A 27,304-nucleotide genomic window follows, 5' to 3' on the forward strand; every position below is an offset into this window, starting at 1 on the left:
ACCAACCATGTGTACGTGCATGTTGAATAGTAGTTTGATCCTCAAACAGAATCCAGAACATAAAACATAGAACAGTACAGCACAGGAACAGGACCTTCAGCCCACAATGTCTGTGCAGAGCATGATGTCAAGATTAACCCTTATCTGTCTGCACATACTGTAATCCACATTCCTCCATTCTGTGCAAATCCATGTCTTATCCAAAGGACTCTTAAAAGCCACTTTATCTGCGTCTCCACCACCCGTGTCAGCATGTTCCAGGAACTCACCATCCTTTATGTAAAAACTTGTTCCGCAATTTTTCTTTCTCCACCCATTTCTATATTTGATCAATATCCTGCTGTATACTTTGACAGCCTTTCTCACAGTCCATGACAGCAGTAATCTTGGTGTAATCTGCAAAATTACTACCAATTCATCCACATTTACATCCTAATCACACATATCACAAATGGCAGAGGTCCCAGCACAAATCCCTGCGGAATTCCACTGGTCACAGACTTTCAGCCTAAATATTGTCATTCCACCACAACCCTCTGTCTTCTATCAGTAAGACAATTCTGAATCCATACGGCCAAGTCAGCGTTTATCCCGTGGGTCAATCTTCTGGATCAGCTTACAATGGAGGACTTTTTCAAATGCCTTACTAAAATCCATGTAGACAACAGCCTTTCAATAGATACAAAAAGATGGAGTAACTCAGCAGGACAGACAGCATCTCTGGAGAGAAGGAATGGGTGACGTTTCGGGTCGAGACCCTTCTTTAGATCTTCATCTCAACCCAAAACGTCACCCATTCCTTCTCTCCAAATAATAATATAATAATAATAATAATATATCTTTTATTGTCATTGCACGTCAGTGCAACGAGATTTAGTATGCAGCTCCACTGATGTACAAGAAAGATGCTGTCTGTCCCTCTGAGTTACTCCAGCTTTTTGTGTCTCTCTTCAGTTTAAACCAGCACCTGCAGTTCCTTCCTACACCCTTTCTTCAATGATCTTCATTAGCTCCTCAAAAAAGATTAATTTAGTAAAACATGACCTGCCATGTACAAAGCCACACTAATTGTCCCTAAATAATCCATTCTCTTCCAAATGATGGTAAATCCTATCTCAAAAAAACACTCCAATAACTGCCCTCCCTCTGACATGAGGCTCACCCGTCTATATGTCCCTGGCCTCTCCCTGCTTCCCTTCTTAAACAAAGGAATTTTAGCTACTCTCCAGTCATCTGACCTCGCTTGTGGTTAGAGAATGTGCAAAGGTTTTCTTCAGGGCTCCTGCAATACTCTCGCTTTAATAACCTTGAAGCAAGGGGTAATACTGACTTCAATTTCTCACTCACTGCATCTAGTCATCAGTTAACAATAAAATGTTGCACATGACAACAACAAAAATACAAAAGTGAAAAATTAAGAAAAATGAAGTAGGCATGGGTAATAAAAATACACAAATACTATATTCTATTTTCCGTATAAATAACACCACAACTTCAATGACTCTATTTAAAACTAGTAGTTAATCCAGGACACTAGCTGAGCATGACTCATATCATTAAGGCCAGCCTGATGAAGAAATCCTCTTCATAGATTAACATCCAAAGTGAAGTTGATTGTAAAGTACCCAAAATGGAAAACTGTTAAAAAAAGAACAGGCACCAACCACAAAAAAACAAGATGACTAACCTCTGCTCTTTATGTTCCCAGGGTTGTACTTACTACAAACTTTTACATTCAATCCCTACATTTTCCCAATTACCCAGAACAGATGGAATGGCAGCATATTCATTTCTAAGGATATGCTCTGCCTCTATGTCTCCTTTGTTTTTGTTTTAAAGGATCAATAGGTCATATGGTGAGTCTAAAATGACCTGGGTCATGTTTTCAAACAGAAGCTAATTAGAATCAGGCTCTGTGAGTCATATTTACAGGACACTTTCTGTCTTGTATGTTTTCCATGTTCTTGGATGATCTTACAAAGAGATATGGTACAGAAACATATGGAGTTTTTTTCTAGGATATCCCTGAGTATGTAAGAATCAGCTGTTCCTCAACCAGTTAAAGGAAACTCAAAAAAAGGCTTTGAGACATTTCACCTACAGGATAAAATGCACCTATTTCTTATTATTTCTTTCGGCTTATAGCCCTAGCCAGCTAAATCATTGGAGGAATGGCTCAACTGCTCACTGAAATATTTAGCATTCGGGTTAATTAAGGTAGAGAAGCCAAGTTGTACCAGTGTTTATTCCTAAAGTGGCACACAGGAAAGATTAGCTGAAGTCAACAAGTTGGCTTTAGGCATCGTGTCAAATGCTACATGAGGTCTGCAATCAATTTGTTCATTTTCACTTTGTATCCAATTCATTTTCACAGCTCCCAATTATAGTATAACTGTATCAAATGTGCAGAGAAGTGAAACACATTATAACCATATCTTAAGTGATTCCTGATTTCACATTTAACTGTCATATAAAGGCTTGTAGGAAATGGCAAGCCCTTAAGTGGTTTACCAGCCTGATTTATTTAAACGTTTGAAAGATTTCCAAGCACTCGATGTACTTCGTTATTATTGAGATGTTATTTCTGGGCCAGCCACAAATGATCCCAGGCATGTTAACATTTTTATTTTTATTACAGCCAATTTTGCAAAATCGTTCTCCGCGCAGGCAGCCTCGCGAGCAAATAATAGAGTTGGGATTTCAGGCATGCAATCTTTTTCATTCATTTAAATTGCCGGTTAATCAAAAGGATTTTTCCCATTCAAACATTGAATTAGCAATGAACAGTACAGCACAGGAACAAGCCCTTCACCTCACAATGTCCATGCCAAACATAATGCCAAGTTAAACTGTTCTCTTCTGCCTGCATGTGCATTCTTCCATTCCTTGCCTATCTTTATGCCAATCTAAAAGCATCTTAAATGCCACTATCATATCTGCCTGCACCATCAACCTCACAACGCGTTCTCGGACATCTTTGTGTGAAAAACCCACCCCGCACATCTCCTTTAAACTTGGACCACCCCACCTTAAAGATTTGTCCTCTCATTTTTTACATTTCTTCCCTGGACTAAAGGTTCTAACTTTATACCTTATCTACGCCTCTCATAAGTCTATATACTTCTATGAGGTCTCCTCACAACCTCCTGCGTTCCAGAGAAAACAATCTAAGTTAATGGAACCAATTATATAGTTAATGAGCATTGGCAGATTTTCATGCTTTTCTCTGCAGGGGATTTTTAAGCAAGTGAGAGGAAACCATATAAAAATGGCTGTAACTGAATGGGTATGAAAAGGTAATCACAATATCCCAAAGTCACAATACGTGACCCTCAGGAGTGAAGTTCCATAAATGGAAGGGTAAACATGCGGTGCAGTGATGAGGTGAGATGCTATGGAGCTGGAAATGGGATGGGAAGTACGATTGAAGGAGTTGGAAACCAATTAATCCTGCCACAAGGCTCACAGTTTCATGGCTTTGAATGGCCTCTTTTGTTTCAATGTCAAGTGTCGGTAAAAAGGAAAGACGTAGCCAAATTGTTCACGTCTCCGCTCTCTTGTCACAGCTCTCCATTACCGCATCCTCTGATCTACTTTCCCAAGGGCCCATGCTTGAAGCCAAGGGAGCATTTTTTTTTTGTGTTCCAAGCCTCTTTAGCGTCTCTTTAGCAGTAGAATAAACATAGTTTGAACATTTGAAATCTGCGCTAGTCAGCGAGGATGATTTAGAGACTGATTTTGGTGTAGGTTCCCTATTCAATTTTTTCCTGCCTAATTAGGACCAGGCCAAAATGTTCAGATTTCCAATGAAAAAAGTTTTTAAAATTCCGTTCAGTCCATACTCCCCACCCAACCATCCACACTAGCCAGGCATCTCCCTGCCCCAATAAGATTTTTCTTTATCCTGTAAAACTTTTACACTCAGTGTTTGATTTTGACTTCCTGCTTGTTAGCAGATTATAAATTCTGAGTTTACTGGCTCAAATACTTGTGTGTAATTAGGAATTTAGCCAGCAAACTTCATATTCCAGTTCAACAGTATAGGGAAGTTTGTTTTAGCCGACCAATATTGCAGGACGGAGAAGCTGGCAGAAGTGGAAAACAGGCATGTTAACATTCCAGATTTTTATCTAAGAAGAGTCCTGACCTGGACCCTTCCCCGGGCACTTTCCCTTGCAACCGCAAGAGATGCTACACTTGTCGCTTTACCTCCCCCCTCGACACCATTCAAGGACCCAAGCAGTCATTCCAGGTGCGACAGAGGTTCACCTGCACCTCCTCCAACCTCATCTATTGCATCCGCTGTTCTAGATGTCAGCTGATCTACATCAGTGAGACCAAGCGTAGGCTTGGCGATCGTTTCGCCGAACACCGCCGCTCGGTTCACATTAACCAACCTGATCTCCCTGTGGCTCAGCACTTCAACTCCCCCTCCCATTCCAAATCTGACCTTTCTGTCCTGGGCCTCCTCCATGACCAAAGTGAGCACCACCGGAAATTGGAGGAGCAGCACCTCATATGGGTAGTTTGGACCAAGCGGCATGAACATTGACTTCTCCAATTTTCCGGTAGCCCTTGCTGTATCCTCCCCTTCTCAGCTCTCCCTCGGACCTCTGGCTCCTCCTCTTCCTTTCTCCTTTCTTCTCCACGCCCCCCCCCCCCACATCAGTTTGAAGAAGGGTTTTGGACGAAACGTTGCCTATTTCCTTCGCTCCATGGATGCTGCTGCACCCGCTGAGTTTCTCCAGCACTATTGTCTACCTTCGATTTTCCAGCATCTGCAGTTCCTTCTTAAACCCAGGAACTTTGTCTGTCCATTTCCCTCCACAGATGCTGCCTGGTCTGCTGAGTTCCTCCAATGATAGTTGCACCTAACAAAGACCCCTATTAACCTAAAACGTCCTCTTTGATGGAAATGAACATCAGAAGAAGCATAGAATAATTTATTATAGGAACATTTGAATAGAGGAGAAACATTCCTGACTGGAGATTACAAGGCTTACATGGGGCCGTGTATTCTCTATGGATTTGGTCTACTTAAAAGAGTTAGGTATATTTGCCACACTTGGAGTGCAACAGAGATTCACAGGGCTAGTTGCACAGATGGTGGGTTTGCCCTCAGAAAATAAATTAAGTAATATGAGTTTCTCTTCTTCAGACCTAAGAATGAAAGAAGATCTCATTGTTCAATTTAGTTTAGATTAGCGATAATGCAAGGAAACTGGCCCTTTGGCCCTCCGAGTCCATGCCGACCAGCAATCCCTTCCTCTAACATGATCCTACACACTAGGAACAACTTACAATCTTTACGGAAGCCAATTTAACTACAAGCTTAGACCTTTGGAGTGTGGGAGGAAACCAGAACACCTGGGGAAAATCAACGCGGTCACAGGGAGAATGTACAAACTCCATACAGACAGCACCCATAGTCAGGATCGAACCCAGGTCTCTAGCGCTGTGAGGCAGCAACTCTACTGTTGTGCCGCCCTTTAGTTACAAAACTTCAAAAATCTGATAGGTTAGATGCAGGAAGAATGTTTCTTCCAGCTGGGGAGATAGAACCATAGTAACGGTCTCAAAATAAGGAATAGGACTTTTAAGGCTGAGATTAAAATAGAATCCTTCAAATGATGATGGTGGGATATAAATATAGTGTAGGAACATTGCACAAAGGTAGAAGATCAGTCATGATCTTGTGGAATGACTGAGTAGGCTCGATGGGCCAAATACTTTGTGCCCATGTCATATGTCCTTATATTTGAACTGCTAATTAAGTGCCCAGATTGGTCTATTGGATGGAGTTAAAATTATCACCTCCAGGCAAAACTTTATTTGCAATTTTATATATAAGCCCAAGGGATTGTTTAATGTTCTCTTACACCAGTCAGAAATCTAAAAAGAAAATAGTTATAAAAATAGAAGCCCTCACGCAATGTTTGCCTAACATGTTAGCCGGGATTATGTGCTCTACAGGAGGAATTTATATCCTAGAGCGGGGATCTGAAAGTACTCTATATTGAGTTAATCTGATATTAATCTGGTATTCACAGGACAAAAATGATCCCAACAAACTGTGTGCATTGCGCCATTTGCAGTTTTAAATACTTTGTAAATGCCCAGCTGCCACAAGTCTAACTTACAATTTTGGTCTCCTATTTTGAGGAAGGACATTCTTGTTATTGAGGGAGTGCAGCATAGGTTCACCAGGTTAATTCCACGGATGGCAGGACTGACATATGATGAAAGAATGGGTCGACTAGGCTAGTATTCACTGGAAATTAGAAGGACGAGAGGGGATCTTATAGAAACATATAAAATCCTTAAAGGATTGGAGAGGCTAGATGCAGGAAAAATGTTCCCAATGTTGGGGAGTCCAGAACCAGGGGTCACAATTTAAGAATAAGGGGTAGGCCATTTAGGACTGAGATGAGGAGACACTTCTTCACTCAGAGAGTTGTGAATCTCAGGAATTCTCTGCTACAGAAGGCAGTGGAGGTCAATTCACTGGATGTGTTCAAGAGATTTAGCTCTTCGGGCTAAAGGAATCAAGGGATATGGGGAAAAAGCATGAACGTGGTACTGATTTTAGATGATCAGCCATAATCATATTTAATGGCAGTGCTGGCTCGAAGAGCTGAATGGCCTACTCCTGCACCTATTGTCTATGTACTATGTTTCTAAAACACAATAACAAGCAGCAGAAAATAATACAGTAAATATCTTGTAAGGATGAACAGAGGAAATAAGAAAAATAAAATGGTTTTTCAAACAAAATAAATGGTCACTGAGGCTGGAACAAAAATTCCCAGGAATATCATTTTAGATATTCAAATAATGCTAAAAGAGTAATCAGTGAAAATATTGATCATTGTAAATTTGATGAGACACATATTTATGGACACACAACTGCAATAACCAGGTAAAATAAGGCTACATACACCCTGTGTAAAGCTTTCAAAACTGTAAATTGCGAAAATATCTCACGTTGCCGAGTTCAGCTCTTTGTGCTTTGGTCTCCCTGCATGATTTAGAAAGGTGCCCGTCCAGAATATGCAGCAGGCTATTCGCCGTGGAATAGATATTTGGAGTTAATTATAGCAGTATGTCTTGACAGCATTCAACTCTTCATTCCCAGCACAAGTCTGTTAACTTACCCAAAGTCATTTTACCTGCCCTGAGGAACAGACCTAAAGAACAACCTTCGAGACCAGACAGTGAGGACACGGACTCAAATCTATTGCAGTCCTTATAATATTTGCATAGTAACTTTCAGGACATAATTGGGATCAAGCTGCACCTTTAGCTAGAGCAGGAAGTGGCAATGGGTTCTGCACAAACTCCCTACCCTGCACACTGACCCCCACCTGCGTGACTTATTGCCTGAGGTGAAAGTGGAAGTGAGTGACTGAGTTAGTGAGTAAAAGAGCAAGGGGCTTTGTGATAATATTATTCTCGTGCAGATGGAAAATGTAACTGCCGATACCCACCTCTAAGTTCCCACACTCAATCCCATACTTAGTGGCAACAAGCAAACATTGGTCTGTGCAATCTTACTGTAACTGTTCACTGACTACCTAATTGGCACAGATTGAACATTGGCCAACTGGATTTAGATAGAGTGCTGCAATTAAAATATCCCCAATTTCAAATCTGGGGTGATGGTAGAGTGTCAAACTCCTAATGCAAATCATCCACTCAAAACCAGCATGGGTAAAAACCCGGAATATAGTAGTAAAATTTAGATAGACACAAAAAGCTGGAGTAACCTATACAGCCTGTCCACCATCAAAACTATCACAACCCAAAAAGTCACCCATTCATTTTCTCCAGAGATGCTGCCTGACCTGCCAAGTTACTCCAGCGCTTTGTATCTATCTGACACTATTGACTTATTGTGCTTTTGCTTTATAAGAACCTACTGGTTCTTTTCAGAAATCCTTTAACTTTTCCATCACACCAGAAATCTGCTTCACTTACTTATCTTACTTCTGATTAAAAAATAACTTCCTAATTTCATGTTTGCAAAGTTGAACTTCAAATATATAATTTCCAATCTTAAGGATTAATTCCTGATCTTTCAGTCTACTTTTATGAGGCCCTTGCATTTTATTTTGTATCACTTTATCTTTCTTGCTCTAGACTTTAGACTTTAGAGACACGGTGTGGAAACAGGCCCTTCGCCCCGCCGACCAACGATCAGCCCATACACCAGCGCTACCCTACACACTAGGGACAATTTACAGAAGCCAATTAAACTACAAACCTGCATGTCTTTGAAGTGTGGGAGAAAACCGGAGCACCAGGGAGAACATACAGCACCCGTAGTCTGGATCAAAGTTGGGTCTCTGGAGCTGTAAGACAGCAACTCTACCACAGCGCAACTGTGATGCCCCATAGTTGCTGTAACACAATATTTGCCACACGGTTTATTTTCTCTTTTGCACTACTTGATGTACAGCATAATTTGCAAAACAATAGCATGCAAAACAAAGTTTTTTTCTGTGTCTTTGTACACATAACAATAATAAACCAATAGCAAAGCCAACGTTTGGTAAAAAGAAGAAATTATTACTTGCATTCTATTTGTCCAAAGATTGGAATAGTGCTGTGCAGTACAATAGCTAATATATCAACAAACTCTCAAAATTCCTGTGTCTGTTAGTACAATTAACCCAGTTAAAGATTAATGTCCCCACTGAAACAGTGGTCTGAGGAATTTAACATGGACACATTAACAAGTCCATTGCTAATATTGCACAGCACAATTCTAACTGACACATTTCCATGATGCATTTTTCTATAACACACAAATGAATTATCTCACATTGAGAAAAATGTGAAATAAAGCTTGAAAAGGTAGGATAGAATTTCCACAGGGTCTTGCATTGTAACATTGGGATTTCTTCAGATCTTCTACCGGAGTTGCAAAGAGTGATTTGGTGACCTTCCATCTCGAACAAAAAAAAGAACAGTGCAAGGATTAAGATCAGTCATAAAAAAAGGCAGACGAGAGCAGATGGAAAAACATTCATCTTTATCGGAAATTGTTTAAGATTAAAGAAGGCCAGTTGGTGGAGCAGTTCACTCATGCATTGCAGGATCCATCTGGTTTTAAGACTACACCACTGGGTTCCGTCTGCCACAAATCATTCCAAGTTGGGAGCTGCTGTCCCTTCTGGTTGTTGGCTACCTATTCATTAGGTAGAGGCTCTGCCCTTTACAAGGCCTTCTGGAATTCTTTAGGAAATTAGGTCCTATCATTCGGTCATAAGTGATAGGAGCAAAATTAGGCCATTTGGCCCATCAAGTCTACTTCGCCATTCAATAATGGCTGATCTATATCTCCCTCCTAACCTCATTCCCCTGCCTTCTCCCCATAACCCTTGGCACTCACACTAATCAAGAATCTATCTATCTCTGCCTTACAAATATCCATTGACTTGGCAAAGAATTCCACAGATTCGGCACCCCCTGACTAAAGAAATTCCTCCTCATCTCCTTCCTAAAGGAACATTGTTTAATTTTGAGACTATGACCGCTAGTCCTAGACTGTCCCACAAGTGGAAACACCCTCTCCACATCCACTTTATTTAAGCCTTGACCTAGTTTCAATGAAGTCCCCCCCCCTTAACCTTCTAAATTCCAGCGAGTACAGGCCCAGTGCCATCAAATGCTCCTCATATGATAACCCTCTCATTCCTGGGATCATTCCAGTAAACCTCCTCTGGACCCTGTCCAGAGCCAGCACACCCTTCCTCAGATATGGTGCAAAAATGTCCCACGATATACCAAACGCTACCTGACCAACGCCTTATAGAGCCTCAGCATTACAACCCTAACGTTAATTCCCGATGGCTGAATTTAAAAAAGGAAATGCCTTCTCTTGATTGCCTGAGCACTTTAGTGCAGTTTTCAGAAAATTACAGTTATGGCCAACTGAAACTTTTACCCAAAATATGTGGAAACTCATCTAAGCATGTTATTTGGTATTGGTTAGACTATTTTATGTATATTGTATACCAAGCAGCACCATAAAATTATGGACATCTAAATGATGGATTACCACTGACCATATGCAGCCAACATTAAAGATTTTGGACTTACTATCATTAAGATGGTTATGTGCAGGAAGTTTTTTCATCAAGATTTAGAAGTTTTCTTTACATACACCAAGCTAATTAACCTACATACCTGGTCGTCTTTGCAGTGTGGGAGGAAACCGAAATCTCGGAGAAAACCCACGCGGTCATGGGGAGAATGTACAAACTCTGTACAGACAGCCCCCATGGTCAAGATTGAACCGGGTTTCCGGCGTTGCAAGCATTGTAAGGCAGCAACTCTACTGCTATGCTACTGTGCCGCCCACAAGTCTGGCCCCTAAAGACTAATTAGTGGTCTGAAGAAAGGTCTCGACCCAAAACGTTGCCTATTTCCTTCGCTCCATAGATGCTGCCTCACCCGTTGAATTTCTCCAGCATTTTTGTCTACCTTCGATTTTCCAGGAGCTGCAGTTCCTTCTGAAACCTAAAGACTAATTAGTCATTTTGTGTTGGGAATGGATTTAAAATGGAATAATATCCTCAAAAATTGTAATTGATACTGCATGAACAACGTGCTTCCAAAAAATGGCAAACCTTTGTAAGATGAAGTACCTTTTCATTTTTCAATTAAGTATGCAAGATAATGTGCTTAAATCCTCAACATCTGCAAGACCAATATGCATTCTATGTACCATTCCATATTTCTCGCTTCCCTCCAAAAGGTGTTTGACAATTCAAAAAGACACAACCCTGGCACAACTCTCATTGTCTACCTGCAGTAATGATCCCTGACCTCCTTTCTGATGTTGAGCTCTGGACTAACTGCAGAAGGGAGATGTATACCAGTTTTGGCAAAACCTTCAAATTTACTGGAAGGATAGGTGAGCCAACATCGGCCAAAACTTTCAGGCCAACATCTCCAGCACTGAGGCCTTAATTATGTTCTCATCTACAAGAGAAGAGAGTGATTTTAAATCAACCTTACCCCCAATCCCTTCATCGGTACGAGAGAGTCCATATGAGTAGTACTACTCCTACCAGTATTCAATGTAGCGGTGTGATAGAGAATTAGAGTGAGGGATGATAGGAAGTGCTGGGTCTCCTTTGCACTTAAATGGAGTTCTGAAAAGCAATGGAAATGAAAAATAGACTTGTTTACTGGAGATACCAGTGCAGACTAACCCTTGAAAATACTAATGGCAGCAATGGGGATTGCTGTTACAAACAGCAATGGGAAAGGTATGTTTTTATGAAAAACCGTTGACCTATGAAAACAGTGAAAGGCCACATTTGGAGTATTGCATGCAGTTAATGTTGCCCCAATACAAGAAGGATGTGAAGATTTGGAGGGGGTGCAAAGGATGTTTGCTAGAATTACGTCTGGATTGAAGGGTTTTAGTTACAGGGAGAGGTTGGACAGACTTGGAAAGTTTTCCCTGGAATGCCAGAGATTAAGGGGAGACCTGATAGAAATATATAAAATTATGAGAGGCATAGCTAGGATTGATGGTCAGTACCTATTTTCAATGATGGCAAAAACATATACAAGAGAGCATAGCTTTAAAATGAGAGGGCAGAGTTTAAAGGAGACTAGACTAAGTGGGACCCATTGGGTTCCTGTCACACGGGAGGTCTGGTCCCCCAATGCAACCTGTTCCCCAATGCAATATTCCACCAATCACCCATTCCCCCATTCCCCCAATGCAACCCGTCCCCCCAACACAATATTGCATCACTCACGCATAGCCCCCAACTGCGCAGTCACGGCTCATTTCCCCCTCATCCCCAGCACTCCCTCCCCTTCCTCTTTACCCTCCCTCTTCATTCCCCTCTCCTCCTCCCCTCCCCAATCCCTCCCTCCCTTCATAACTCCTCTCCTCTCCCTACCCCCTCCTATCTCTCTATCCCCCCACTCCTCACCTCCCCCTATCCCCCCCACTGTCCCGCCTCACCTCCCCCACTGTCCTCCTCTCTCTCTATTTCCCACTCCCTACCTCCCCCGCTCCCCTCCTCCTCTCCCTCTACCCCCCCCCCCTCCTCCTTCATTCTCCTCACCTTCCCCACTTTCTCCCTCTCCCTCCTTACCCTTTCCTCTCCCTCAAACCCCCCATGCTCCTTCCTCATCTCCCCAGGATCTTTCCCCTCTCCTCCTCCCCTCCCTCCCACTCCTTTCCCCTACCCTCAGTCACTCCCTCCCTCCCTCCATAAAAAGCAGCATCTGCAGTTATTTCCTCCACAGGTCATTCATTGTTAGCTGTGGTTCAGATCCCGTTGACTTGACGATTAGACCAGTTTGCATTGTGTGTGTGTGAGTTACTCAAACTCCGCGCAAACTGCTCGACCATCCTGCAACCCGACTCTCCATCCCTCCCTCGGCCCACTCCGGCTCAGCTACCGCTTGGCCCGTCCCCGTCCTGTCCGACCGCCCACTGCTGCCGCTCGGCCCACCTGCCTTCCTGCCTGGCTTCTTGCTGCCGCCGCCATGCCGCTGCGCGGGGGTGACGGTGGTGGATGGAGTCGGTGTTCGTCATGGCAGGCACCATGAGTTTCGATGAGCTGGTAGAGAAGATCTCCTCCAAGAGGGCTGAGAGGAGGGCTACATCGAAGGTGCAACAACCTGTGACTGTGGCAATCAGACCCAGACAATGCAATGCCTACTGCAATGCCCATTGCTGGATAATCCATGTACTACTGCAGACCTTGCACTTAACACTCCAATAGCACAACGATGTGTTCAGCAGTGGCGAGCCACTATATAGCATCAGGACACAAAAGAAAAAGCACTGTATGGCAGCAACTCTACCGCTGCACCACCCTGCCACCTTAATATAGGATGAAAAGCGGTGGAAGAGGATGGGGGGAAAGGAAGAAATGGGTGCACATCCTGGTGGGGCACAGGCTTAGTGCTGCCCCAATCTCTCTTTTCCAACTCCCCCATCCCCCTATCAAACATCACTTGCCCATTTCATGCACAGAGATTGCCTGACCCATTGAGTTCCTCCTACACTATATTTTGCTCAAGTGTTGCACTGTTATGGATGTTTTCTCCCAGATGACATGCTACACCAAACCCTCATCTGTTTTCTCGGAAGGATGTAAAATATCCTGTGGTTCATACCACAAGTATCTAGGGAGTCTTGGCTGGTTGAAACCAATATGTTGGCTTCAATCAATAGTTCCAAAACAGAATATCTGCTAATTATTGCATTGCCCTTTGTGGCAGTTCACTATGTACACATTGGCTGTTACATTTCCTATCCCACACTTCAAACCCATTTTGGCTCATTTTGAAAGGAATATTAATGGATTTATATAAAAGGGAAATTCTGAGCAAATGCTTTTCGTGGACAGAAGAGAACCAAAGGTCGATAATGACAGTCACTAGCTTACTATGACTCTGGTAAAGACCACAGGATGTAGAAGGAAGCATGTAATAGATTTGGATGGGCATGTAATAGATTTGGATAATTACCGCTTGGTGTGCAGGGCTGAAAAAAGGGATGGGTTTTTATTACCAAGTGACCCATTTGGAGTGCAAGCCATGGAAACTCCACAAGCCAAACACTTCGAAAACTGTCATTTTGTTTTTATTTACATTGCTTTTGGTTCATTTTTGGTACAGTGCTATTTTTATGACAATGTTTCTATATTTTTAAAATGTTTTTGGCAATTGAACAATTGGACAAAATGGTTTCCTGATTATCTGCTGTTTCATCATCTGAAGATCCATAAAGTCTATGTATTTGTCGTTTCAAATAAATGTCAATGGATTTTTCACCAAAATTATGACAAAATCCAAGAGAAATTCAATCCCAATATCTTTCCAGCTGGTCTGCATTTGAGAGTAAAGGCAGGCAACTGTTGTATATCTTCAGTCTGAAGAAGGATCCTGATCTAAAACATTGCCTATCCATTCCATTCCACAGATGCTGCCTGACCCCCTAAGTTACTCCAGCACTGTGTGCTCTGCTCAGTATCTGATGCCTAAGTTTGCTACATTTTTAATTTACGTTTGAGTGCTTCTGAACTATAAACATGGTTAAATGACATTCACTTGGGTGATGTAGCATGGAATTTTATTCAATAATATTCCATTGCTCATCTAGCAAGGAGAGTAAATAACCAAGGTACACAAAATTGCTGGGGAAACTCAGCGGGTGCAGCAGCATCTATGGAGCGAAGGAAATAGGCGACGTTTCGGGCCGAAATAACCAGCTTGACTATAATTTAGAATATGTGGTTTACCTTTTTATTTGTAAAGTCTATTTTAAAACCATTGTACATGTGTAGAAATTGGATTGCTTTGCATTCATTGCATTCATTTTGATTGGGTTTCATTACATTCAAACATTGATATTTGTGCTTTTCCATGTATGAATACCATTTATCATTTTATCATGAGTTAAAATAGTAAGATTAAGCAAGAACTTACCAGTTTGAAGTTTGATCTGTATTTTATGAGGAGTTACGATGAGGGATTACGTGAAGACCCCGTCCAGCACGCATGCGCGACATACTTCAAAGCAGCGGTGTGGAATCACAGAAAAACACAATAATTGAAATAAACATAGTAAAGATAAGGAGAACTAAGATACCAGGTGATCTCTATAATTGAGGGTGGGAGCAGAGGGCACGTAATCCCTCATCGTAACTCCTCATAAAATACAGATCAAACTTCAAACTGGTAAGTTCTCGTTTAATCTTACTATTTTACTTCGGAGTCACGTGAGTGACTACGTGAAGATTTTAAAGCTCTGTGATTTCAAACCGTGTAACAGTCCATACTTCACTCGCTGCCGAAGTCATCCAAGGGAGGAAGTATGTTATCGTAATCAAACATGAATCTGTTTGTAAAACAATAATGGTATTATTTGAAAATAATAACAAAGAAATTAATGCTCCCCCGGGCTTAAATTATATATTTTTTGCAGCGTCTAAAATTCTCTCTGCAAGTGAAACAGGTTTTATTAATGGCTTGTTGCAGAATGTTTGAAAAGTTCTTTCCATGGACCACCCCGCTGTTACCAGGGTAGGTCAAATGGCACATCCATTCTGTTAGGCGCCGACGTGGATACTGCCCTGGTGGAGTGAGATGTGCAAATATCGGTAGCCACTCCAGCAGCTCCCAATACCTGTTTGAGCCATCTAGAGATGGTTTGACTCTGTACCCTGACCCAGTGGCTTTTTTGTGGCTGACCCATCGTGCATTTTGTCTCCCTCGGGAATTTTAGGTTGTGTTGATATATTGTAGAAGGTGAGTCATGACACATAACGGTGGTCAGGTGGGTACGCCCGGAATTCCATAATGAGTCCTGAAGTTCCTGGTCTATTCAGTTTTACCAGCTCCTGAATGGTGAATGTTATTTGGTCTGATGTTACAACCATATTGTCCAGTCTGAGTAGGTAAAAGGACTGGACCCTTATGCTGAGACTAAGCCATCAGCATGGCCGTATACAGGGTAGCTGTTTACAGAGTAAGGGATCTGGCTGGTGGTCATCCCTTAGGTATGTCAGGACAACGCTGACATCCCAGATCTTGGTATATCTAGGTCTAGGGGGTTTTGAATTGAAGGTACCTCTCATTAATTTGGCCACCAGTGGATGAGACCCGATGGCCTGTTTCCCTTGGTGCCTGTCTTAGATAGGCTGACAGTGCACTTCTAGCACATTTGATAGTGCTATAGCTCAGACCTTCATCGTGGTGAAGGCTGGCCAGGAACTCCGGTACATAGATATGGTGGCTGATTAGTAGGTTGTCTCTGTTCTCGAGCAGTATGTTTCCCATTTTCTTATACTGGAGAGATATTGTTTCTTGGTGGAAGTCGGTGAGATGCTGTCATCGTGTCCATGGTCCTATTTGACAATCCCATGTCCATCAAAAGGTATTTTTGGAATCTGCAACCCAGTAGGCTTATTCTGTCATGACATGGGTGACTTTCGCCTGATACAGGGTGGATCAGTAGATCTGGTCCGCTGGGAATGGTCATGGGTTTCAGCGAGAATGTATCCATGGCTGTGTAAACCAGTCGGGTACTACTAAAAATCCGAAGCAAAGTTCATCTGAATTTTGCATAGTACCTGACTGATGAGGCAGAAGGGGGGGAAAAACATAGAGATTAGTTCCCCCCAGTTCAGCGAGAATGTATCCATTGCCGCTGCCTCAAGGTCTGGTTCCCAAGCGACATACATCGGTACGTGGTGATTCAGTCGGGATGCAAAGAAATCGATATCTGGTGTTCCATATTGTTTCGTAATTTTAGCAAATACTTTGGGGTTTAACATGTCTGCCACAATATTTAGCTTACCTGGTAGGTAAGTTGCTGATAGCCAAATATGTTTGTCGTCACACCATTACCAGATTGTGTTGATCAAATTACCACATGATATCGATTTTATCCCGCCCATGTGGTTAGTATAGGCCACCACTGTGGTATTGTCAAATTGTAAACGGACATGCAAAATGGTGCACTTTTGAACAATATGCTTTTAACCCATAGAACGCACCCAACATTTCCAACTAGGTTTTATGTCCAGTGTCTGTAGTAGTGATGACTCTAGATTAGTCCATCTACCACCTATTCTGGATATGGGTTATTGATAAATGATGGGACTGGAACTATGCCAAATGTTCTCTTTCCATCATTATAGGTCTGAAAATAAGCAATTTCATGGTTCAGTCAAAGAGACATGCATGCTGTTTAAAACGCTAGCACCTTTGCTCTAATGCAAAGGTCCAAGTTAAGTAGCTGGTAATGCTGCTACTACTTTCCCAATTACTCTTGCCACTTTGTCGAATGGTTGGTTGATTGTTAACCATTCATTTGTTACAGGTTTGTGCCAATTCTGCTGACTTTTCTTTTGGCAACGTTGTGGACATGTGCACTGAGTTAATTGTGAATACCAGATAGTCCATAGTTGTGGATGGTGTCAACGTAGATTTATCTGGATGTATGACAAAGCCCAAGGCTCAATAGGTTTTAGTAGCTAATGCTGCTGAATTAGCCAATTCCATGGTTTTGTCTATTATTAAATATCATCGAGATATGCCATGACAATATGTTTCCTTAATAGTCAGGGCTGGTTTAAATATCTTGGAAAACAGTTTTGGCTCATGTTACGCCATTGGTCAATAATTTGTACTGCCATAGTTACCCCATCCAGGTAAATTTTTAGGTATCTCCGATGATCTTTAAGAATGGGTACTGAATAGTATGCATCTTTTAAGTCGATGCCTGCCATAAAGTATCCTTAGGAAATCCATTGTTTGGCAGTTACAAATGTTTTCCATTAAAGTGTGTATACCTGACAAAAGTATTCAATGTGGTTAAGTCAATGATGGTGCGACAGTCACCATCTTTTTTGGTTTTAGTAAATTTAATACGAATTCCAAAGGTTCATATTTAGATTTCTCTATGACCCCTTTGTATGTAACTTCTCCAGTTCAGCTTGTCCCTCATGTTTTCTTTTTAGTGAGAGGGTAAAACCCCTTTAGGGTGCATGCTGAACTGGTGGCAAGTTTTTCTTGAATTCAATTTTATCCTTGAATACATTTGGTATATAACTACCAAGTGTGACAGTTCATCATGCTTCCAAAAACAGGTGTAGTTTCCCCCCGTGTTAGCACAATCCTCTCACCTTTTATGTGATGGTAGGAACCAGATCCACCTACTTCCACTGTTGTTTGGTGGTGTGTTCATTTCTTCGGTTTCTGGTTCCTTGTCTGTCGGGGTGGTGCTATTGGGGGGTGGCGCATTTTCCATGGGGCCTGCTCTGGGCCCTGTCCCAAAAGACTTGCGGGGATGGTATGCGTGCCCCGAGCTTTCACCAGTACCATGAAGTAGACGCCTACTGGTGGATGCGTAGAGGTACTGCCGTCTGGGTTTGCATGGTTTGCTCGTTCCAGGTCCTGCCCTCATGAGGCCAAATGCCTTGGATTCTTCATCCAGATTTTAGGCTTGATTTGGTAATATTTTGCCAAATAGCAGGATCTGTGGTTCTGAGGCCGGCGTTGTACACAGTCCTGCAAATTGTTGAGTTTGAGGGCAGGTCTTATGACCTCCTTCCAGAGGTTGTTAATCACATACTATGTTGCACAGTAGAGCCAGGGTGTTTTGGCATGTCAACCCTGTCCATGGAATGAGCATGTGAAGTGATAGCCGACGTCAGGGGTATCAACATTTGTTACAATTTTTACGTTTTTGGGTTTAAATACCCTGCTCAATGTACCCCCAGTAATGGCAGGCACATTGAGCAAATGCAATTTTGGGGAGGCGTGATAAAGTCCAACGCCTCAATGACTACCTGTCTTGGAGAGGTTTAAAGGACCGGTAGTAAGCTGGCCACCAGTTTAGGCTGTAACGGCCGTCCCGCTCGTGGTGTTGCCACGTAGCAGTTCACCACACCCAGCAGCTCTTCCTGGTCCTGTACCTCAAGCATACTCCCGATTTTCTTCAGCCAGTGACCCCTCTTCTTGACCAGCCCAGTACTGGTCGCCAACGCTCCCCTCTGTTGAGGGAGATGCGATGGCCAGTGCTGTTAGTGCACTGGAGCGGGAATGTTTGTGCTCCCTTGGCGAGCTTGCCCCATCTGCCGGAGCAAGTCTCGCTGGAGCTTTTGCTCCATGAGCCTTTCCATAAGGCTTGAATCGGTCACCTTTAGCCGCTCTCGGGCGGCAGTCTACCGTGCCGGGCTCTTCTGTGTGAACCGGCCGGTCCGACTTCCGTTGTGCCTTTCATCCAGCCCGCTGCGGTTGGTCGCCAACGTTCCCTTTTGAGCTATGCTAGCGGCGCTGGGCTCGGCTCGGAATGCTGTCGGTGACTGTGGACCACAGCGTTGTGCGGTCCAGGTGCCGCCAGTCGCCCCCCACTGCTGGAACCCTCCTGGTCCATAGCAGTCTGACGGGAACGACCTTCCTTGGTGTTTTCCCTGCTCAATTCCTATTTCAAAATAAAACAGAACAGGGTTTCGAAAACACCATGTCCTCAGAGTAAGATTTGCTTACCTGAAGGTCCGTTTTCTAATTGTTGCGGGAGAGCTCGTACTCCCGTCCGTAGCTGTGCACTGCGTGAGACGCTATGCCGCGCATGCATGCTGGACGAGGTCTTCACGTGACTCCGAAGTAAAATACCTTGTTAAATCACAGTAATTGATTGGAATGTTCCACCCTTCAGTTGCCATGTGTGCATGAGCATGCTTGAGTTTAAACCACAGCAAACCAGCATTCCCGTGAAACCAGTGCTGCATAAAAGCATTCTGGCTAATTGCAAACTGGGAACTTCTCAGAGCAATTCTCAAAAAAGGAACATATTGAGGATGAGATTTTCCATCACCTTCAGTGTATCAGCACAGTGTCACTGCACGATGAAAAGAGTGCTTGAGTATTAAGACTTCATGCCCAGTACAATATCTGTGATCGATTGGGTAACAATGATCCCTGCCCACCTATGGTCTTCTGAGACATGAATGACCTGCAGCTGGCTCTCGCACCACTGGAGAAAGACCACCAATGCTATCTCTGTAAAAAGCCTCCAAATCCATTGGCATCAATGCCAGTGTTTTCTCCCAAACCGATATCCCAAGCACTAAGGTCCTAATCATACGCAGTCTACTCCAATGGACAGGACATGTTCTCTGCATGCCTGACGCCAGACTCCGGAAACAGCAGTCATTTCAGAGCTCATAAATTCATAAGTGATAGGAGTAGAATTAGGCCAATTAGCCCATCAAGTCTACTCTGTCATCCAAACATGGCTGATCTATCTCTCCATCCTAACCCCATTCTTCTGCCTTCTCCCCATAACCTCTGACCAGTACTAATCAAAAATCTATCTATCTCTGCCTTAGATATATCCACTGACTTTGCCTCCACAGCTTTCTGTAACAAAGAACTCCACAGATTCACCACCCTCTGACCAAAGAAATTCCTCCTCATCACCTTCCTAAAAGAACGTCCTTTAATTCTGAGGCTATGACCTCTAGTCCCAGACTATTCCACTAGTGGAAACATCTTGTTTAATCCACTCTATCAAGGCCTTTTACTATTCAGTATGTTTCAATGAGCTCCCCCCTTATTCTTCTAAACTCCATCGAATATAGGCCCAGTGCCATCAAACGCTCATCATATGTTAACCTATTCATTCTTGGGATCATTCTTGTAAACCTCCTCTGGATTCTCTCCGGAGCCAGCACTTCCTTCCTCAGATATGATGCACAAAATTCCAAATGCAGTCTGACCAGCGCCTTATAGAGCCTCAGATTTACATCCCTGTATTTGTATTCTAGCCCTCTAAAAATAAATGCTGGCATTGTTTTTGCTTTCTTTACTACTGATTCAACTTGTGGATTAACATTTTGGGAATCCTGCACCAGCACTCCCAAGACCCTTTGCACCTCTGATTTCTGGATTATCTCCCAATTTGGAAAATAATCTATGGCTTTATTCCTACTACCAAAATGCATGACTCCACATTTTGCTACACTATATTCCATCTGCCGGTTCTCTGCCCATTCTCCCAACCTATCCAAGTCCTTCTGCAGTCCCTGCTTTCTCTACACTACCTGCCCCTCCCACTATTTACGTATCATCCACATTATACTGCATCTGCCATGCATCTTCCCACTCACCCAACCTATCCAAGTCACCCTGCATCCTCATAGCATCCTCTTCACAGTTCACACTGCCACCCAGCTTTGTGTCATCTGCAAATTTGCTAATGTTACTTTTAATTCCTTCATCTAAATCATTAATATATATTGTGAATAGCTGCGGTCCCAGCACCGAGCCTTGAGGAACTCCACTAGTCACTACCTGCCATTCTGAAAGGGACCCGTTAATTCCTACTCTTTGTTTCCTGTCTGCCAACTAATTTTCTATCCATGTCAATACCCTACCCCCAATACCACGTACTCTAATTTTGCCCACTAATCTTCTGTGTGGGACCTTATCAAAGGCTTTCTGAAAATCCAGGTACACTACATCCACTGGCTCTCCCTTATACAGTACATGTTACTGTCTACCTGAACTTACTTGTTAGGGATAACATTCATTATATTTCAAAGTCACATGACTGACTACATGAAGAGCCCGCCAGCCCGCATGCGCGTCAATACGTTGACGCATAGCGTGGCCAGGTCAGCTGCTGCCGGCTGAGGTCGGTTCAGCATACGCTGTAGAACAGCAACCACTAGCAGCTATAAATAGAGCTGACGGTTTATAATAGCGGCTGGCGCTCGGTCACGTGTGTGACTATCGTGACAGAATGGGGCTCCACTGGAGCAGGCGGCTGTTCGGAGCATCTCACGGGCAATGCCTGTGCAGATTGATGCTCCGAAAGGGAGTCAGCCAGAGGCCTGAGGAGGCAATACCTGGTTCAGGGTTGCGTTCTATTTCCTCCCCTAAGAAACTCCTTTGAGGCTCCAGAAGGGAGCAAGGAGCTCCTGGCTTAGGAAGTTTTTTGAGCTGTGTCTGTCAGACACCTGTGGGAACAACACCTGCTTCAGGGTTGCATCATAATAAATTCCGCTCAGTAGAGGGGAGTGTTGGAGATTCATTCATAAGTGACTCCAACTAGGTGTATATCGATAAAGCAATCAAATCCCTGAACTAATGGGGGATATGCTTCATTTTAATTATGTGAACAAAATATGCTCCGTGCACCGGAGGCATTATGCCTGTGGCAACACCTGGTTCAGGGTTGCAGTATTCCTCACAGTCTGATGAGGGGAGTATTGTAGAATATTACAGAGGTGACTCTGATTATGGAAATATTAACAGGATATCTGAATCCCATGATTTATCGATGATATGCGGGAGCTACCAGCTCTTGTCACATATTTGCCATCCCTTTGGGGATAGGAGATTCACTGGAGGAAGGTCTGGCTAAAAGTATCCGGGATATATGCAGTCCACATAAACTGCCAGATTTTTTTTGGATGTTCCATAAGTCTATTCTATCTGTTGAGATATCCCAGTGATTATATATAGGCAAGTCCAATATCCGCTCTGGAGTAATTACGGACTTTTGCAAGTCATAAGATGGGTCTCATCTGTTGGAAGTGCAGAAAGCTGTATTAACACTTCTCTGTAATACACAGTTGGGGCTGTCGCCTTCGCAAAATGCTATAAGGCATGAGCTGATTCCCAAAATGGCTCATTTTTTACAGGGCCAGTAATGTGCAGCCTGCATAGTATCTCTTCAGAAAGGACTTATGTAGCAAGTGGGGACTTGCAGGAGTTAGGCAGCTGCAGGAGTGGAGTACCATCCTATGTGGGTAAGCTCCAGTATTCTGATGGGTTTTTCTCCCTGTATTCATAGGAGCAGGAAGCGCCGTTGAAGACCTGGAAAGGAGCAGCCTGTTGATCCAGGCTGAGAAAAGCTGGCAGCTCGATCTGCACAGTCAACTCCAGCAAAGGCTCCAATAAAGGCAGAAGGCCGCAGGAGCAGGCTCGGAATTATGGCCTGAGTTGTCTCTCAAGGCAGGCTCGGCATTATGGCAGGCGTGGCCTGTTCATTGTGCTCTGCTAAGGTTCCGTTGGAGCAGAAGGAGTCGAATAGCGGCGTGTCAAACCAAGTTGGCAATACCTGGTAGCGTGACCTGCACTGTAAAGCTCCAGAAGTAATCGCCCTTGAGCTCTGGAAATGAGCTGTTTGGCAAACGTGGGGCTGACGATGTGGCGGATGGGTCTGCAATGGAACTTCGCGGAAGCTTCGCAGTCGACCTGGGCTCAGAAACGCTGGCAGGTAAGGTCTCTTTATTAAACCGCCGTAAATTCCGAAATGGAGCAGTCTGTCGCTGAGGTACACAAAATTGCTGGAGGAACTCAGCGGGTGCAGCAGCATCTATGGAGCGAAGGAAATAGGCGACGTTTCGGGCCGAAACCCTTCTTCAGACTGCAGACCAGTCTGAAGAAGGGTTTCGGCCCGAAACGTCGCCTATTTCCTTCGCTCCATAGATGCTGCTGCACCCGCTGAGTTCCTCCAGCAATTTTGTGTACCTTCGATATTCCAGCATCTGCAGTTCCCTTTTGAACAGTCTGTCGCTGAGGTTTGGATTCACTGGCAGCATGGGCTGTCTAGTACTTTTCACTGTCTCTGGAGAGGTCAGGTTGATGCAAAGACATTGGTAGGGTGCCTTGCATGGCAACCTCTGTAAGCTCTAAGTTGCAACTGGCTGGTCATATGGATCATATTGACCAGGGAAACTCTGCCTCAACACCTGTGATTGAGAGAGTGAGGTAGTTTGAGGTTTCCCTCAACACATGTTTAATTCTTTCAGCTCCAGGATAAGTAGCTACCAGCAGAAAGCCGGTCTGGCATGTAGCATTTTTTATCTGACCTGCAGGTTCATGTTGTGAATAAAAAATATATATACAATAATTTGTAGGCTCTCAATACCAGTATTCTGGATTGAGTGGCTTGTGGAAGACAGAGTGTTGCGCACGCTGGCGACTGAGAGGTGGTTTCAGTCAGAGGACTGGTTCAGGGTTGCATTACGCTATTTTCCATTCTGAGGAAGAAGGCTGAGGTTTCGTTGTGACTCTGACAGTCAAGAGTTGACAGGGATCGTGTATTCCCACATCAACTGGATGTTGTTTTTCAGCTCTAGTCATCAAGATTTGATTATATCTTATGAATAAAATAATAAAATAAGTAGATAAATGCATCTTCCGCGGCAAGAGAAGCCAAACGTTTCCTCCGTTTGGTCAATAAAGGAAATTATGGTTATTCAAGTGGGTACAGAGACGATTAGTCTGCCCAAGAACAAGAGGGGTATATTTCTGATATTTCTCAAGGTTGTAGCAAAGTGGAGCATGCCAAATCAGGTTAGGATTTGGCTAGTCTGATCATGTGCCTCGTTACCCACTCTAAAATGGATAATTGTCTTTCAGCAATTAAGCTGATTCAGAGGATGAGGGTCTCAGTCAATCTTGAAGATGCATACTTTGCCATATCTCTTCACGAGAGGCACAGATATATCTGGTGTTTTGATGACAAAGCCAGTGAGGTGAAGTTTAGGCTCTACCTAGGGGTTGTTTTCGAGCCTAGACTATTTACAAAGATTCTAAAGCTAATGCTGCCCTACTCAGATCAAAAGGGCATTGTGTCATGGAGTTTTTAGACGACACGCAAATTTTGTAGCTGATAAGACTCAGGGGTTTATCAGTAGATGCCTCTTAAGTTATGAGGCAACAAGTTATGGATGTCCAGCCAGGTCCGCACACTCCTCAGAGCCCGCGATGCTGCCTTCAGGTCAGGTGACAGAGCTCTGTACAGGGCTGCTCGAGCCGATCTGGAAAGTGGAATTAAAAAAGCCAAGGCGGACCATAAGAGGAGCATAGAGTCCCACCTGTCCAGCAATAATACACGGGAGGTATGGCGGGGCATACAAGACATCACAAATTACAGAGGCTGTGCCACAACGACAGAAGACCTGAGTGCGCCGCTGGCAGAGAAGCTAAATTGCTTCTTTTCCAGCTTTGAAACATCACAACAGCAGCACCCATCTGCTACAGCCCTGCTCCCACCCTCACCTGGCTCCTGTACTACTCCACTCACTGTAAGGGAGAACGATGTCAGACGGGTGCTCCTGGCAGTGAATCCCAAGAAGGCTGCCGGCCCGGATGGAGTGCCTGGTAGGGTGCTTAAAGCGTGTGCCCACCAGCTCACCGGCACCTTCACCAGAATCTTCAACCTCTCCCTGGACCAGGCAGTTATCCTGTCCTGCCTAAAATCAGCCACAATCGTCCCAGTGCCGAAGAAGTCTCCCATCACCAGCCTAAATGATTACCGTCCCGTGGCCCTCACTCCGGTAATCACGAAGTGCTTCGAGAGATTGGTCCTCCAGCACATCAAGGACTATCTCCCTCCAGACTTCGACCCCCACCAATTCGCCTATCTCCCAAACAGATCCACAGAAGACGCCATCACCGTAGCTCTCCACTCTGTGCTGAGCCACCTGGAGCAGGGGCAGAGCTACGTCCGGATGCTCTTTGTGGATTACAGCTCAGCTTTCAATACTATCATTCCGGACATTCTCATTGACAAACTGGTCACTCTCGGCCTCCCCACTCTCACATGTGCCTGGATAAAGGACTTCCTCACCAACCGGCCCCAGACTGTGAGACTCGGCCCCCACCTCTCCTCCACTCGCATGTTGAGTACCGGCTCCCCACAGGGCTGTGTGCTAAGCCCCCTCCTATACTGTCTCTACACCCACGACTGTAGTCCGGCCCACAACAACAACCGCATCGTCAAGTTTGCTGACGACACTACAGTAGTCGGACTCATCTCAAGGGGAGACGAGGCAGCCTATAGAGAGGAAGTCCTGAAGTTGACAGCCTGGTGCTCAGAAAACAACTTGGCTCTGAACACCAAGAAAACAAAAGAGCTCATTGTCGACTTCAGGAGGCACAGCACCGACTTAGCCCCCCTATACATCAACGGCGAGTGTGTGGAGAGGGTCTACACCTTCCCGTTTCTCGGCGTCCTAATCTCCGCTGACATCTCCTGGACAGACAACATCACAGCGGTCATCAAGAAGGCTCAGCAGTGGCTGCACTTCCTGAGGGTCCTCAGGAAGCACAACCTGGATTCCAACCTGCTGCTGACCTTCTACCGCTCGTCCATTGAGAGCCTGCTGACATACTGCATTACAGCATGGTACGGCAGCTGCACCATGGCAGACAGGGAGAGGCTTCAGAGGGTAGTTAGGGCAGCACAGAAGATCATTGGCTTCCCTCTCCCCTCCCTGATGGACATTTACACCTTCCGCTGCCTCAGCAGGGCGAAGAACATCATCAAGGACAACTCCCATCCTGCATTTGGCCTGTTCGACCTGCTGCCCTCAGGGAGGCGCTATAGGTGCATCAGAACAAGGACAAATAGACTCAAGAACAGTTGCTTTCCAAAAGCTATAACCTCTCTGAACTCACACATGCACTGACTTCACAGCCTAACCCCCAGACTTCCATCTATCCACCTACTGTAATTTGTACTGTAACTGTAATTTTTAATATGTGCAATAACCCATACTGTATATAGGAATCCTATTTATTCACTCTATTCACCCATTGTATTTTTATAGGTATGTATATAGCGCCGCAGAACTGTGCACCTTATCCCCCCCCCCCCCCCCTTTGTTTTGTTTTTTGTTTTTTTGAACTAATTACATGTCTGCACTGAGTACGAGCTGCTTTTAATCTCATTGTACATGTGTATAGTGACAATAAAATGGCATTCTATTCTAATGCCAAATTTGCCTACTCATTCAGAGTGTCCATGGTAAGGCGGCTGAACGAAGCTCCTATTTACTCGAAGTCACGAGTGATGGCTAGCTCAGCCTATTTCTCGTGCAGCTAGCTCTGCACGATTGTATGGGACTTTGTGGAGAAGACATGTGAGCTACTTTTAAACAAAAGTAGCAGTACGTTGTGTTTCTCAGTTTGCGCTCAGAGAAACGATTATGTTATAATACAATTGACACCGTTTGAGCTGCTTTGTCATTCTCTGTAGTGCCATAAGTGGGACAGTTAATGATTGGTTATTCTCCCATTGTTGACTAACATCAAGCAAGGTGTCTTTTATATGACTGCTCTAAAGCCTAGACTCATAGTAGTGTGCAATGTATATCAGTAAATTATTATGCAGATATTCATCTACTGTTTTCCTCATGGGGGCAGAATCTTTTAAGTTGATTATGCTTTAGCAGCTGATTCAGCACAAAGAACATGCCCTTTACTCAATCTCTGGCTCGGTCTCTGGGTCATAACTGACATGAGGGTAGCTTGTTATGAGAATGATCTCATAAAGCTAAACAGGCATGGTTGGGTACAAGTTGGAGTTGCCAGCATATCCACCAGATCAGAGATTGGGGGTGTTATTATGTATACAGGTACACTGAGCTTGCGGGTATCTATGCGATGAAGGATACTTTCTTCATTGTTAATTAATAGTTTCAAGAGATTGTTGGTGGCTCATTAGCAGCCAATAGAATGGATATTCCCATTTGTCCATCTTCTTGCAACAGCAGGAGGTTTACATAGTGCACTTTCAGAAGTTATAACATTTTGGTTGAATATGTCTGAATGATCGCAGAAAGAATTCTGTAAAGTGTGGCATGAGTTATTATCTAACTCAAAAGCCAATTGGGACTATGGTCCGATTAAGAGCAATGGCCATGTATGCAAGTTAGCATCATGTTGTTAATAATCCATGTCTTTTACCATTTACGGTTTTATCTGTTTAAGTGTTTCACACACAGATTAG

The sequence above is a fragment of the Amblyraja radiata genome, chromosome 1 (genome assembly GCF_010909765.2).
Source record: "Amblyraja radiata isolate CabotCenter1 chromosome 1, sAmbRad1.1.pri, whole genome shotgun sequence".
Classification (NCBI taxonomy): domain Eukaryota; kingdom Metazoa; phylum Chordata; class Chondrichthyes; order Rajiformes; family Rajidae; genus Amblyraja; species Amblyraja radiata.